The 12,384-nt window shown below is 54.9% G+C and overlaps 1 protein-coding gene and 1 long non-coding RNA gene across 2 annotated transcripts in view; one reads left to right on the forward strand and one right to left on the reverse strand.

The window, feature by feature from the left end:
- LRP8 (LDL receptor related protein 8) overlaps nucleotides 1-12,384 on the forward strand; it is an 89,448-nt gene that overhangs the window by 24,757 nt on the left and 52,307 nt on the right. The gene's annotated exons all lie outside the window — the stretch shown is intronic.
- On the reverse strand, nucleotides 1,857-12,178 carry LOC115298671. Its single transcript, XR_003911827.1, has 3 exons — nucleotides 11,842-12,178; nucleotides 4,107-4,272; nucleotides 1,857-2,161 (listed from the first exon to the last, which is right to left on the reverse strand). It is a non-coding gene; the product is annotated as an uncharacterized LOC115298671 (long non-coding RNA).

Raw genomic sequence — 12,384 nt, forward strand, 5'->3', positions numbered from 1 at the left:
AGGAGTCATCGCCGCCCCTGTCTCCCTCATTGCTAAGGGTCGCCAAGTCCTTAGATTCCTCCCCTGCCTCCTGCCAATCCCGGGCCTTTACCCATCCCCTGAGGTATCCCTAGACTGGTAGAGCAGTGCCAGCCTAAATCTGTCCTTCCCCTCCAATCAGTTCTCTGCTCTGCAGCCAAATGCTATTAAGCATGAGAGCTTTGTCCTGTCCTTGCTCAGCATCCTACAGTGACAACTACCAGCCATAGGATCAAGTCTGCCTGACTGACATTCAGGGCCCTTTAAGACATGCATCTGGCTTCTCTCCAGCCCTAGACCCCATCTACTTGCCCCCTAAATGCCATGACTCTGTGCTTCATCAGTACCCAGAATGAGGAGTAGTGTCCCAGGGGCATCGTACTCTTACATATGGTTCCCTCTGCCTGGAAGGTTCTCTGCTTATCCAACTGCTCTTTACCTCAAGAGTCACCATTTCTAGGGAGACTTTCCCTCCAGCCCCAGGTGGGTCTGGGCCTCCTCTGGTCTGTCCTTCCCTGTGTTTCTCTCTGTCCTTGGCACTCAGCACCAGGATAGTCTGATTTAGAGTCTAGTTCACACCAGACTACAGGCCTCAGGGGAAAGGGGCAGTGGGACATGGCCAGGGCCTGAGGAGAAGGAGAGAGGGAAGGAAGAAGGGGTGGGGCCCTCTGTCTTTGCATATGCCCAGTGCCCCTATCACCCTGTTTGTACCCCTCATGTTGTACCTGTGGGCCATCGGCATTTCTGAGAGTCCTAGGGAAGCGCTTCAGGTGTGGAGGCTTTGAGTCTGAGCTCCAACGTTCCCCAAAGGTGTGTTCTATGCCAGTGCACTGCCAGGACCTGGAGGAGGACTTTTAGATGGAAAGCAGGCCCTGTCTTCTGAATGTTGGCTGCCTCACTCAATGTGTGACCTCAAGTAATCGGCTTCACATCTCTGAACCTCAAGTTCAAGTTCAAGTTACTTTGGCTATGAAAAGGGCAGAGGGCCCAAAACACTTCCCCTTTCTCTCAGGCACATCTGTGCTGTGGCTGGGGTCAGACATGGCCCTGTAGGGCCCTGAGACTGTGGCTAGACCAGAATTTCCTTTCCATTTGGCTACTGGGAATTTGGGCCACACTTCACAGGGTAGGAGCGAGCCTGGGTTCTGCTCTCTTTTTAGGGGAAATGCCCATGCCTTTCTTTGCTCAGCAGCGTGGAGCTGCCAAGAGCTTACTCCCATCCAGGGTGATGGTTTGCTCACCACTGTCCTGGTTTCACAATGGAAAGCCCCAGGCTCCCTGCACCCTGCAACCCCCCTCCAGCTTCGTGGCAGGGTGGCCCCATTGCTTGTGGGTTCTGTTGACAGTTGGGCAGGGCTCACCCTATGTTTTGGGAGAACTGAAGGAGAAAGAGGGCCCCTTGGAAGGTCTGGAGGAGCTGGGAGCATCCTGGTTGGGGTGCTGGTGTGAACAGGGCCGGGCGACATGGCCCTTGTTCTGTTCTTGCCTCTAACATAGCTTTATGACTGCTCTCTCTGGGCCTCGGTGTCCCCAGCCCTTCCTTGCTCCCTTCACAGTAATATGGTGAGGACCATTACCTTGATGACCCTGACTTGCCTTCCTGCTGTCATTTATACTCTTCAAGGCCTTTTCCCAATTTTTTTTTTATGTCCCATTCTGGCCTTACTACTCCCAAGATGAGTATTCCCACATTAAATAGGAAGAAGCTGGGGACACCAGACACTTGCACAAGGCTTTACAGTTTATGAAGTCCTTTCCACGTGTTGCCTGGGGGCTCCTCGTATCCCCTGGGAGGGGGGCCTGGCAGGATTTACTGCACCAGTTGTACAGTTGGAGAAACCAAGCCCACAATCCCACAGGATGAAGGGCTAAAAAGAAGTGAGTGGCCATGCTGTGCAGGGGTCACTGGCTGGATGGTCCTCTCCCCTCCCACTCCCACTTTGTCAATGTCTTCATCAGTAGGAAGAGATGGAGACAGATGGAAGGGAAAGGAAGACACAAGGAGGAGGGGGAAAGAGGACGGCCGTGGGGTAGTGGGGTAGGGGGGTAGAGGGAGAGCTCTGGAGAGGCAGGGAGAGGGGGAGGGGTCCAAACAGAGCCGCTACTTCCTCTTGTGGTTCTCACAGTCTGTCTGCACCGATTCCTGACAGATGGAGGGAAGGGGAGAGCTAGTGCCAAGAGGCTGTCACCGCAGGCGGGCAGAGCTGGGGGAGAGGGTGCTTTGTGGCCAGGGTTTGTATGGGGAGGGGCAGCAGCTGGTGGTCTGGCTGCTGGCTCCTAGGAGCCCGCTCCCCAGGAACCATGGTGGTGGGGAGCCGTGAATGTTGCTGGGCAGGAAAATGGGCAATGGGGTGAGCCCATCACCTGCCTGGGACTGACCATGCCCTTGCCCCTGCCCAAGCAGAGTCAACCACTCCTCCCTTCTCCTTACTCTGTGTGGCAGGGCCCTCCCCCCAAGGACACCGCTTACCCACTCCTCACTGGGTGTCAGGTTGGGCAGGTGCTCTGGGGACTGGGGCTGAGCTGTGATCAGCAAGGAGAGCATAGGCACATGGATGCCCTTGGGATTCTGGGGCCATGGGGGGCTCAGAGCAGGTGGGGTCCAGCCTCACATCTTCAGGGTCAGAGCTCAGCCCCTCTTTGAGCTGCCCAGGGATTTCCCAAGACCTCTTCATGGCACAAGACCTTTGGGTTTTCCTCTAGGCTCTGACAGGGTAGACAGGCCTGCTCCGGGGTCCGTTTGGTACCTTCAGCATCCCTTTTTAGAATGTGGGTTTCTCCAGGCATCATTAGGTCTCGTGCTCTCTTTTCTAGCACCCCATTCCCCCATGCCAACACAGGGTCTAGGACAGAGGCAGGTCTAGTAAATGCTTGTTAAATGAATAGATGGATCCTCTGTTTGCATACCTCCTGGGATGGAAACCTTACTTCTCCATACAGCAGTTCTTTCTATTTCCAGAAAGAAAATTCTTTCTGATTCTGTCCCGAGAGGCCTCATGGGTCCTGGGTCTGTTACAGGGTCAATACAGAGCCCCCTTGATAATCCTGCTGCCTTAAAGCAGTCTTGTAGACAGAGACACCCCCAAGCCTACCTAGCTTCTCTGTGGCACCTCACAGGGCTGGGTCTCCACTGCACTAATCTCCGGGTTATCAGCAAGCACCGCTATCATATATTGACCTTTACTCAGTGCCAGATGGCATCTCATTGGATCCTCACGTCAGCCCTGTAAGATAGGTAGTGCTTTATCCCCCATCTTACAGAGGAGAGAAATGAGGTAGAAGACAGTGAGCGTCTTCCTCAAGGTCACAGGGCTAATGTATGAGTCAGGAGGTGAGGGGCGGCCTGGTGGGCCAGGAAGACCTCCTGGAACAGGGTGTTGTGGCAGAGTTAAGGGGTATGTGGGGCTTGGCAGGGCTGAGGAGGGGTCACACTCTGGAGGTAGATCTGCCCCCCTCCCAGCCTCCATCCTTACCTTCCTCCCCGTACTATTCACAAGCAGATCCTTAACACTAAAACTTCAACTGGTCGGTCCTTCAGGAGAGACGTGGGTTCCTGAGACCCAGAGCCCATCCCCGCCTGGAGACCAGGCTGGAGCCCAAAGATCTTAGCATGGCCCTTCCTGGTCAGTGACCTGGGATGCGTGCAGAGCGATGGCCAGCACCTGGGCCATTGGGGTAGGTAGGTGGGAGCTGGGCCTCCTGCTGGGCCCTAAAGTTGGTTCTGGTCAGAAGTGTCCTCCCCATTAATACTAATAATGGCAGTCATTAATGATAAATTATGGTGTCTCCACCTTGTGCCAGATCACAGCTTGGTGCCCTGGGGGAAAGCCAAGAGTAGACTGTGGTACCAATCCTGAGACCAGGGTGGGTACCTTTCACTGCATTTATCTCTTCCCCAGAGGCCGTCACAGGCTGGACACTCAAGGGCAGCTTAATAAGTCTTTGTGGTTGAGAAACAGGTACATGGGCCCTCTGGTGGGACATACTCCTCCCCTTTCTCCATCATTCATAGATTGACTCCTCAAACATGGCTGCCAGGCCCTGTGCCCACCCCAGCATGGCCTCTATGGCCTGAGCTTTCCTCTCACCTTGGCTCTTTGGATCCTCAGTTGCTCTCCAGGGAGTGTAGTGGGTGGCTGTGGTCCCCTCATTCCTGCTGACTCTCTGCGTGACCTTGGGCAGATTACTGCCCCTCTCGGTGCCTTGGGTTCTTCATCTGCACAGTGGGGTTATAGGAATCCTTTGCTCAAAGGGCTATGGGAAGATTAAATGGGATGATGAGCACAGTGCAGAGTAATCACTGAGCCACGTTCACTCTCACACTTAGGATGGGATGGCAGAATTGAAGATCCCAGAACACCTCTGTTCTCAACGAGGGACCTTATGCATCCCCTGAGACCCCCATCCCTCTGCTAACAGAGGGGTGGGGTGAGTCAGCATGTGAGTGGCAAATTTGAGCCCTGGCCACTCAGACCCTGAGGCCCATGCCACTGCGCCAGGCAGGGATGAGGGACAGCCTGAAAGCTCCTTAGGAATGGAATTGCAGAGGCTCCTGGCTTCCTGTTCTCATTTCCTGCATGCCTCCAGCCCCCAGATCCCAAATCCCTCCTAATCCTAGGAAATAGGCAGCCCCCTTCCCCCTCCATCAGGCCCATCAGCGGCTCCCAGAACCCTCCCTGGGCCTGTCACCTCCCACATGAGCCCAGAAACAGCAGGCAAGGGCCTGGGCGGTGAGGATGGGGGGTTTCCGACTAGGGTTGAGATCTGTCACAACATTAATGTTAATTAAGCCTCGTTAATTCAGTTCTCTGCTTACGCAGAGCTCCTGACAGCAAATTATTCATAAGTGAGGTGGTAAATTTATTGCTGCGTTTTCCCAAACACTCAGCAGCAAAGAATGTGCCCCTGGGAAAGTCAGAGGAAAGGCCTGGGGATGAGCGCTGCACGGTTCCTGCCAGCCTGAACCACCTGGGCCTTGTAGCCCAGAGAACAGCCAGGGCTCACCAGGAGAGGACGGACTCTGGGCCAGTCAGAGAAGGCTACTGGGAGATGTAGTGAGCACCCCGTCCCTGGAGGCATGTAAGCAGGTGGGTGGGGAGCATTGCAAGTCCCTCTGGGCCTGCTCATCATCTTCACCTCATCCATCTCATACCACAGACTGTGGTGGCTGTGTGTTTTGTTTCCTCCCATAGTGCCTTGGAGTCACACAGTAGGGCCCTGAAAGAGTGAACTTGGATCTCGACATGAGCCTCAGGATTGCAGTGCAATTTGACAGGAGCCTAGTGGCTCCCACAGAGACTGAGCTCCCCGTCTGCTGAGGCCAGACAGCCCTTACAGGGATGCTGTGAAGGGATCTCTCCCTGTCCTGGGTTGTGGGGCACTCTTGGAACCAGGACCAGGCCTACGTCTGGGCAGCTGGCTCTTGAACCCAGCTCCCCTTGCTAGGCTAGGTTATCAACCCTCGAGGTAAGGGCACAGGCTCTCCTGATTTCAGTGGGAGCCCCTCCCCCTCCCTGGCCCCATGATCTCTCCCCATAGGCCTTGCTTCTTTCCTTGGCTTTGAGCTGTGGCATGCCCAGGACATTTGGAACAATCCCAGGCTCTGGGTACCTAGAATTTTTTAAAATTAATTAGAGCATTAAATGGTAGCCCTCTGGGAGAATCCCACCATCTGGCTGTCACGAGAGGCAGGAAAATCTATGCATGTTTGTCTGTATTGTGTGAATGTCACACGAAGCCACCTGTGCATGTGTGGGTGTGTGGTCCGTGTGCTGTAGCATGAGCACCGGGTGGCACGCACGTCTGAGTATGTTTGGTATGTGGTGCACATCAGAGCGTGCAGGTGGGTAGGGGGTGCTGCTATGTGCACGTGTGATTGTGTGCACGTATGTGTGCTGTGTGCATGCCCCGAAGATTCAGCACGCCTGCCTGAGCACACTGCAGGCCTAGCTTTTGGGGACAGCGGGTCAAGCTGAGCCGTGTGCAGGGAGGGGGCAGCCCCACAACCCCTCCTGGATGAATTAGTGACCACAGACAGGTGCAAAGGACGCAGGTGGGATGAGGGTAGGTTTGGCAAGTGCACAGCTGGCCCCCAGGGGGCAGGCAGGTGGGTCCCCTCTTTGACAGATGGGGAGACCCAGGCCTGCCCATCACAGAGCCAAAGTGTGGAAAGGCCAGGACTGGAGCTCAGGCTCTGGGGTTCCCTGGGCTCTGCTCTTTCTGGTCCACTGGCCAGTGTTTCTTGCCTTTGGCATCTCTTATGCTGTTAGATTTTCATGGTGACTCGGAGATGTTCTTGAGAGAATACCGCCCCCATTTGTCAGGCTTGCTTGGGTTAGGGGGCAGGGGAGGACAAGGTCAGGACTTGCACTGCAGACCATATGTCCTTGTCATTTCATGGAGGAGGTAGTTGGGCCACTGGGCTGGCCTAGAGTGGTGGTGTCAGGACAGAACACTGGGCAGATAGATAGCTGTGTGACCTGGGCCCATCCTGTCCCTCTCTGAGCCTCGCAGGGTAGGTGTATGAACTAAATGAGGAGGTGTGTGCAAAGGGCTTTGTAAACCCCAAGGTACAGTGGACAGATGAGAGTTTGGCCCAGAAGTGGCCCTCACACTATGACCAAGGCCACATGTCCCCAGGGTTCCCTAAAGAGAAGGCCAGGAGGTGGGGTCCTGGACTTTGTGGTAGAGCAGGGGACTCCCAGCGAATGAGGAAGCTGTGCCTACAGGACTTGGGCTTGATCTTGGACAGGCTCATGCTTCAGCCAGAACTGGGCAGCAGGATACGCTCCAGCCCCCCTCCCCATGCAGCTTTCCAAGTAACAGCCTTCCTACTTACACATGGGAAAACCAAGCTGGGAAGAACCAAGAGGCCCAGGACGAGGCCAGGCCTCCTGATGTCCTTTAATAACTGTAACAAGAACTTTCTGAGGGCCTACTGGGTACAAAGCCTGGGAGTGGGGGAGCAACTGAGGAAAGTTGAAAGATCCATCACTGGACATTTTCTAATATCTCTATTTTCTGAAATATTAGAATATTCTGATTATCTTCTAAGTGCCAGGCCCCAGTGATAGACATATCTCACAACCAACTATGCTGCAAGTCAGGATTCACCATCACAATTTTACATGAGGGAAAACACAGGCTCTGAGAGGTCAGGTTACCTACCAGCTACTAAGGGGAGAAAGCCAGGATTTGAGCCCTGGTTCCTTAACCTGCTCCTGGGGGAAGGGGGGCCTTCATGGGCAGCCGACCAGCATCTGCCATGCTGTGCTAGGGGAAAACGTCTACTTGGAAAAAGGGCAGACATGGGTGTGAGTCACGGGACAGGGGGGATGCTCACAGAGTAGGCTGTTTCAGAAGTGGCTTTCCTTTCGCCCAAGCTGTGCTGGGACCTATCTTGTTTGGGTGACCATGCTGGCTCAGAATCTCAGGGTGAGGGGTTCTGAGAAGTGGCAAAGGTGGCCAAGGTCTGGGCCAGGGCGCCACTGGGACCTGAGGATCTGCTGGGCACCTGCCCCACTCCCTCTTTGTGCTTGTCTCCCATAGCCCCGTCTACCTCCTTCTGCCTAGATCTCACGGATGCCCTGCTGGGCCCCTGGCTGGAGGCACTCAACTGTGGCCCATGGCCGTTAACTCTGCCCATGCTGCCTGCCCCTCGGCTGGCCCCAGATATGTGGGTGGTCTCAGCTCTGCAGGACCGGCGCCCTGAGACATGACCAGCTCTGAGGGTCTTACCAAACTGCAGGGCTCGCCAGCAGCTAGCAGGGCACCTGGTACGGCAAACACCCTGCTTAATTCTTTTGGCCTCCAGCAGCAGAGATCTAAGGCTTTTCAGTTAGAATGGGGGGGGGGGGGCGGTCATCAGGAGGTCGGCCCTCTCTTCGTCCCCCCCAGAACACAAGACCAAGGGTATGTGCTGGATGGGGAGATGCCCTGAGGGCTCTTGCACTGAGCTGTCCCTGAAGGGTGCCTGGGGACCCCCTCTGCCCTGAGCTCTTTGCTAAGCGGTCCAGTGGCAACGCGTGGGCCTGCCTTTCCTCCCCGACTCAGGCACGGCCGTCTCCCAGGAAACGGGGAATTTTCCCTCATTCCCATCATTAGGGTGCCAGGGCAAACAAACAGCCTAATCCAGATGAGCCCTGGGCCACAATCACATTCTCTTTTGGGGTTTTCTCTTTATTTCTAGCAATTTTGAGAGGACCGAAGTCATTGGTATTCCATGCAGGTTAATAGAACTGCTGCCTCCTCAGTATTATGCCTTAATTTCCTTTATCGCATGGCAAGTTGGAATTAATCGCCCCTCTCCTTCCTTTTTTCCCACCGAAACCTATTACCAGCCTGTCTGGTGGTTAAAGTCATTTTGTGGCAGCTCTTGGCTCCTTTCCACTTCCCTAGGAATCTTTCCGACCAGAGCCAAACAACAAGGAGGGGTGAAAAACCCATTTGTACGAGGTGGGGATCTCCTGTCGAGAACTTATTTCCCTCTCTGTTCAAGAGGAAGGAACGTGCCCAGCCTCCAGTGGGCACCGCTGACTGAGTCCCCTGTTGCTGAGAGCATTCAAGAGGGCAGAATGGCCATATGTCAGCGCTGGGAACAGAGGATTCCTGCACTGGTTGGGGGAAGGGGCAGGCCTTTGCCACTCCTAGCGCCTGGATTAGAACCTTCTAGAGTTCTGTTCTCTGTGAGTTTAAGATTCTCTCTGTGATTTCAAAGTTGGACAGATTCTCTGTATCCATAGCCCTAACATTGGACCATTAAGTACTTTTAAACTGTGTGTTTTCAGATTCTAAGATCACCCCCCTTGAATTGAAGATTCTATTCAGTGATTCTAGAGCTATTTGATGATTCTGTGAGCCTCTTAAACTGCATTCTGCTCCATGTCTGGGTCTTGGAAAAGAGTGTAATTGCTTTGCTGGGGCTGCCTGGGGAGTGTGAACTCAGGCCATTGTAGGCCCTCTTTGGCCTCAGTTTCCCCAATTATGAAAGGTTAGGGTTGGACCAGATAGACTACAGGGCCTGACTTCCAGGTCTATTCTGCCTGTAGTAGTCCTTGTTGGGTCCTTCTGAGCCTACCCATCCATCCCCACCTCCCACTGCCCCATCTGTACTGGCCACCTCCTGGCACCTCACAGGACCTAGAATGTTCTCCCTTGTCTATTTGTCCTGAGCCCTCTCCTCTTCTGGCAGGAAAGCAACTGAGCTCTCCTCCAAAGTCCCAGCAGGAAAGTCGCTGGAGGTGATGGTAAGCTGACAAGAGTTCCATTGCCTTTGTGGGCTGTACTGGTCATCATATAATTTCAGCATCTATAGTTTCCCATGATGCCTCCTAAGGGGCTGGTTATTGATTATTAGCCCCATTTAATAGGCAAGGGAACTAAGGCTCTGGGAGGCTAAGGAACTCACCTGTAGTCACACAGGCAGTTCCAGGACACCGAGTCACTTGCTGTTAGTGTAGCCACAGGCCACCTGCCAGCTGGAGTTGAAGGACATGTAAGCAGCCGAGGTGGTGCTCAGGGACCCTGGCGCCATCCGTCCTGGGAACCTGCTGCCGGCAGGGTTGTGGCTTGCACATTCCCACTTCCTGCTGGCCCCAACCCCAGGGGATCTTGAAGGGACCCCATTTCCTTCCAGATGCACCAAAAAGCCAAAAAGGAAACCCCCTTCTCCATCTGCTTTTAGAATCTACCTCTTGGGGCGCCTGGGTGGCTCAGTCGGTTAAGCATCTGACTTCAGCTCAGGTCATGATCTCACAGTTCGTGGGTTCAAGCCCTGCGTCAGGCTCTGTGCTGACAGCTATCTCAGAGCCTGGAGCCTGCTTCAGATTCTGTGTCTCCCTCTCTCTCTGACCCTCCCCTGCTCACGCTGTCTTTCTGTCTCTCAAAAAAATAAATAAAACACATTAAAATTTTAAAAAATAATAAATAATAAAAAAGAATCTACCTCTTACTTCCGGATCAGACAGGATTTCTCAGGGTGGGCTTCCCCAGCCCCTACTGCTGCCAGCCAAAATCACCCCTTCTTTGAGGTCCAGCTCTGGGCTCCCAGCTCTGCCCTCTGCCCCACCAGCAGCTCCCACTTGCAGGAGAAGAGGCGCTACTGAGACTCCCGAGTTCAGTGTCCTTGTTTTCAGCTGGGGCACTGAGACTTAGCAAGGGGGGCCACACAGCTGCCTCACCACCTTCGATTCCCTTGTGGAGCATTAGGGATAAGACGACTGGGTTCTGATCATGCTTAAGCCCTGTGACCTTGGGACAATCCATTGCCTTTCAAGCGTTTTACTTCCTCATCTCTCATAGGGAGTGCTGCCCCTCTTCTCCATCCCCTACCGCCTAGAGCTGCTGTGAAGAGCCAGGCCCAGGAGCTGGGGGGCAGGAGGCAAGGATCATGAACCTGCTGTCAGCACCACATCCATTCAGGATCCCAGTTCTGCAGATTCCCTTTGGGCTGGGCTGAGTTTCCAGCCAGCCAGTCTCATTGTCCCGTGAACAGCCCTCAGTTCCCCCTCTCTGAGCTGCTCCTCTGTGGCCCTTACTTTCAAGGTCCTTCCCCTCCCCACATGCAGCACCTAGCCAGAGCCTCGTACATGCTCTGCTGTCCTCATCACCCTGCACCTCACTCCTGCCACCCCCCTGGAATCAGGTGCTGATTACGCTGGGCTTGTAGCTCAGCCCAGTCCACATGCCGGGGGAGCCCTTCATCTGTCCCTTCCACTCCTGACCTGGCGGAGTGCCCACAGCAGGCCCATGAATGACACACATGGAAAACCTGATCTCTTTCTCCTCCCATGTCTAGATGAGGAGACTGAGGCACAGGCAGTATAAGGGATTTTCCCAAGGTCACTGCAGAGGTCAAGAGAAGCCTGGAGTGGTGTGCCCAGACCACTCAGAGGCTCCTCCCCATACCCCGAACCTAGGCCTGGGTTTGTGGAACTCCCCCAGGGAAACCCTGTGAAGGGCTTTCCTGCAGCTAAGGGCCCAGCTACCATGAGACATGAAGGGTTTGCTTCTCCCTGAGGCTGGCTTCATGGTGGTAGCTGAGCCATGTGTCACTGGCTGACCACGCCTTTGGGATGACTTACTGAGCTTACTTTGCTTCCGTCTGGTGGAGGGGAGGCCTCCCCAGACCACCAACCGGGAGATGAATGCTGTCCCCAGTAGGGCTGCAGATCTTCACCTCATTACTGACACCCAAGGTGGGTCTAGCCTGGAAAGGCTGTCTCCGGCCACTGCCCAGATCTGGCCTGCCACAAATATGGCAGCCAAATAAGCCAGCCTGTGGGAATGGAGTTTGTGAAGGCTTTCCCTTGGTGCTCTGGGCCCCGTGAGCCCCAGGCTGGGCCTCCACTCCTTTCTGCCTTGTTGTCAGACACTCAACCCAAGATGCCTGAGCTGGTCTTAAGGAGTGGGGGGAGAGTTTGCCAGGTGGAGATGGGAGAGCCCCTCCTGCCTGGTGGAGCTGCCCAAGTAAAGGTAGCCAGTGGGAAGCCCACGGTTTTGCCCATGATCTTTGAGTGCATGTGGAAGCCCATGGAAGCCAGGGATGGGCCAGAGCCGGCAGCAGTATAGCTTGAGGCATTCCTGAGGACCCTGCCGAGACACTGAGACACTTGGTCATCTTCTAGGGGAGGCGGGAAGCTGGCAGGACAAGGAAAGAAAGATGGCTTGCAGATTCCAAAGAGGGCTTCAGCAGACAAAGGCTTCTGGCTCTGGTTTTATAGCCCTCCATCTGGAGCCACAGGAGTGGACTTAGAGGGAGTGGGGACAGAGCCACAGTTCCCTCTATCAGCCTCGCTCTGGACCTTGTGGTGGATAATACCATACCTCCGAAGGAAAGCATGTAGATGTCCTCTTATCCAATCCAGCCATGTATGGAGGAGGAGAGAAGGCGCCGAGTAGGCAAGGTCACGTAATAGAGCCAGGACCCCCAGGCCAGAGATGGGAGATGTGCTGCCCATTTGTCACCAGGATGGCCCAGCGGGACACCTCCCGGGCAGTGCGGGCAGTGCCTCTCCTGGCAGCTTAACTGGCGAAAGCATTTGCATTTCCACTTAGCCGGGGCTGCTTCCCAGTGTGTTCAGCCACTGACTGCCAGGTAGAGGGTGCTGTGTCAACACTACTGCAGGGGCAGGGTGGGAGGAGCCACTGCCCCCCTCCCAGACAGGCAGGGGTCTCAGGATATTTCATTCCCTGACCACCAAGAGCCCAACCCAGGCTGTTGCCCGAGGCAGTGCCTGCCCATTGTGTTCTCAGTCCCCTCTGGTTTGGTTCCTTGCTGCGGAGTTCCGCCAGGGGCGCCCTGGGTTTCCTACTTGAAATCAGCGTGGATAGAGGAAGCAGAGCCCAGAGCGGCCTGTCGGGTGTCAC

The sequence above is a fragment of the Suricata suricatta genome, chromosome 8, assembly GCF_006229205.1.
Source record: "Suricata suricatta isolate VVHF042 chromosome 8, meerkat_22Aug2017_6uvM2_HiC, whole genome shotgun sequence".
NCBI classification, from domain to species: Eukaryota; Metazoa; Chordata; class Mammalia; order Carnivora; family Herpestidae; genus Suricata; species Suricata suricatta.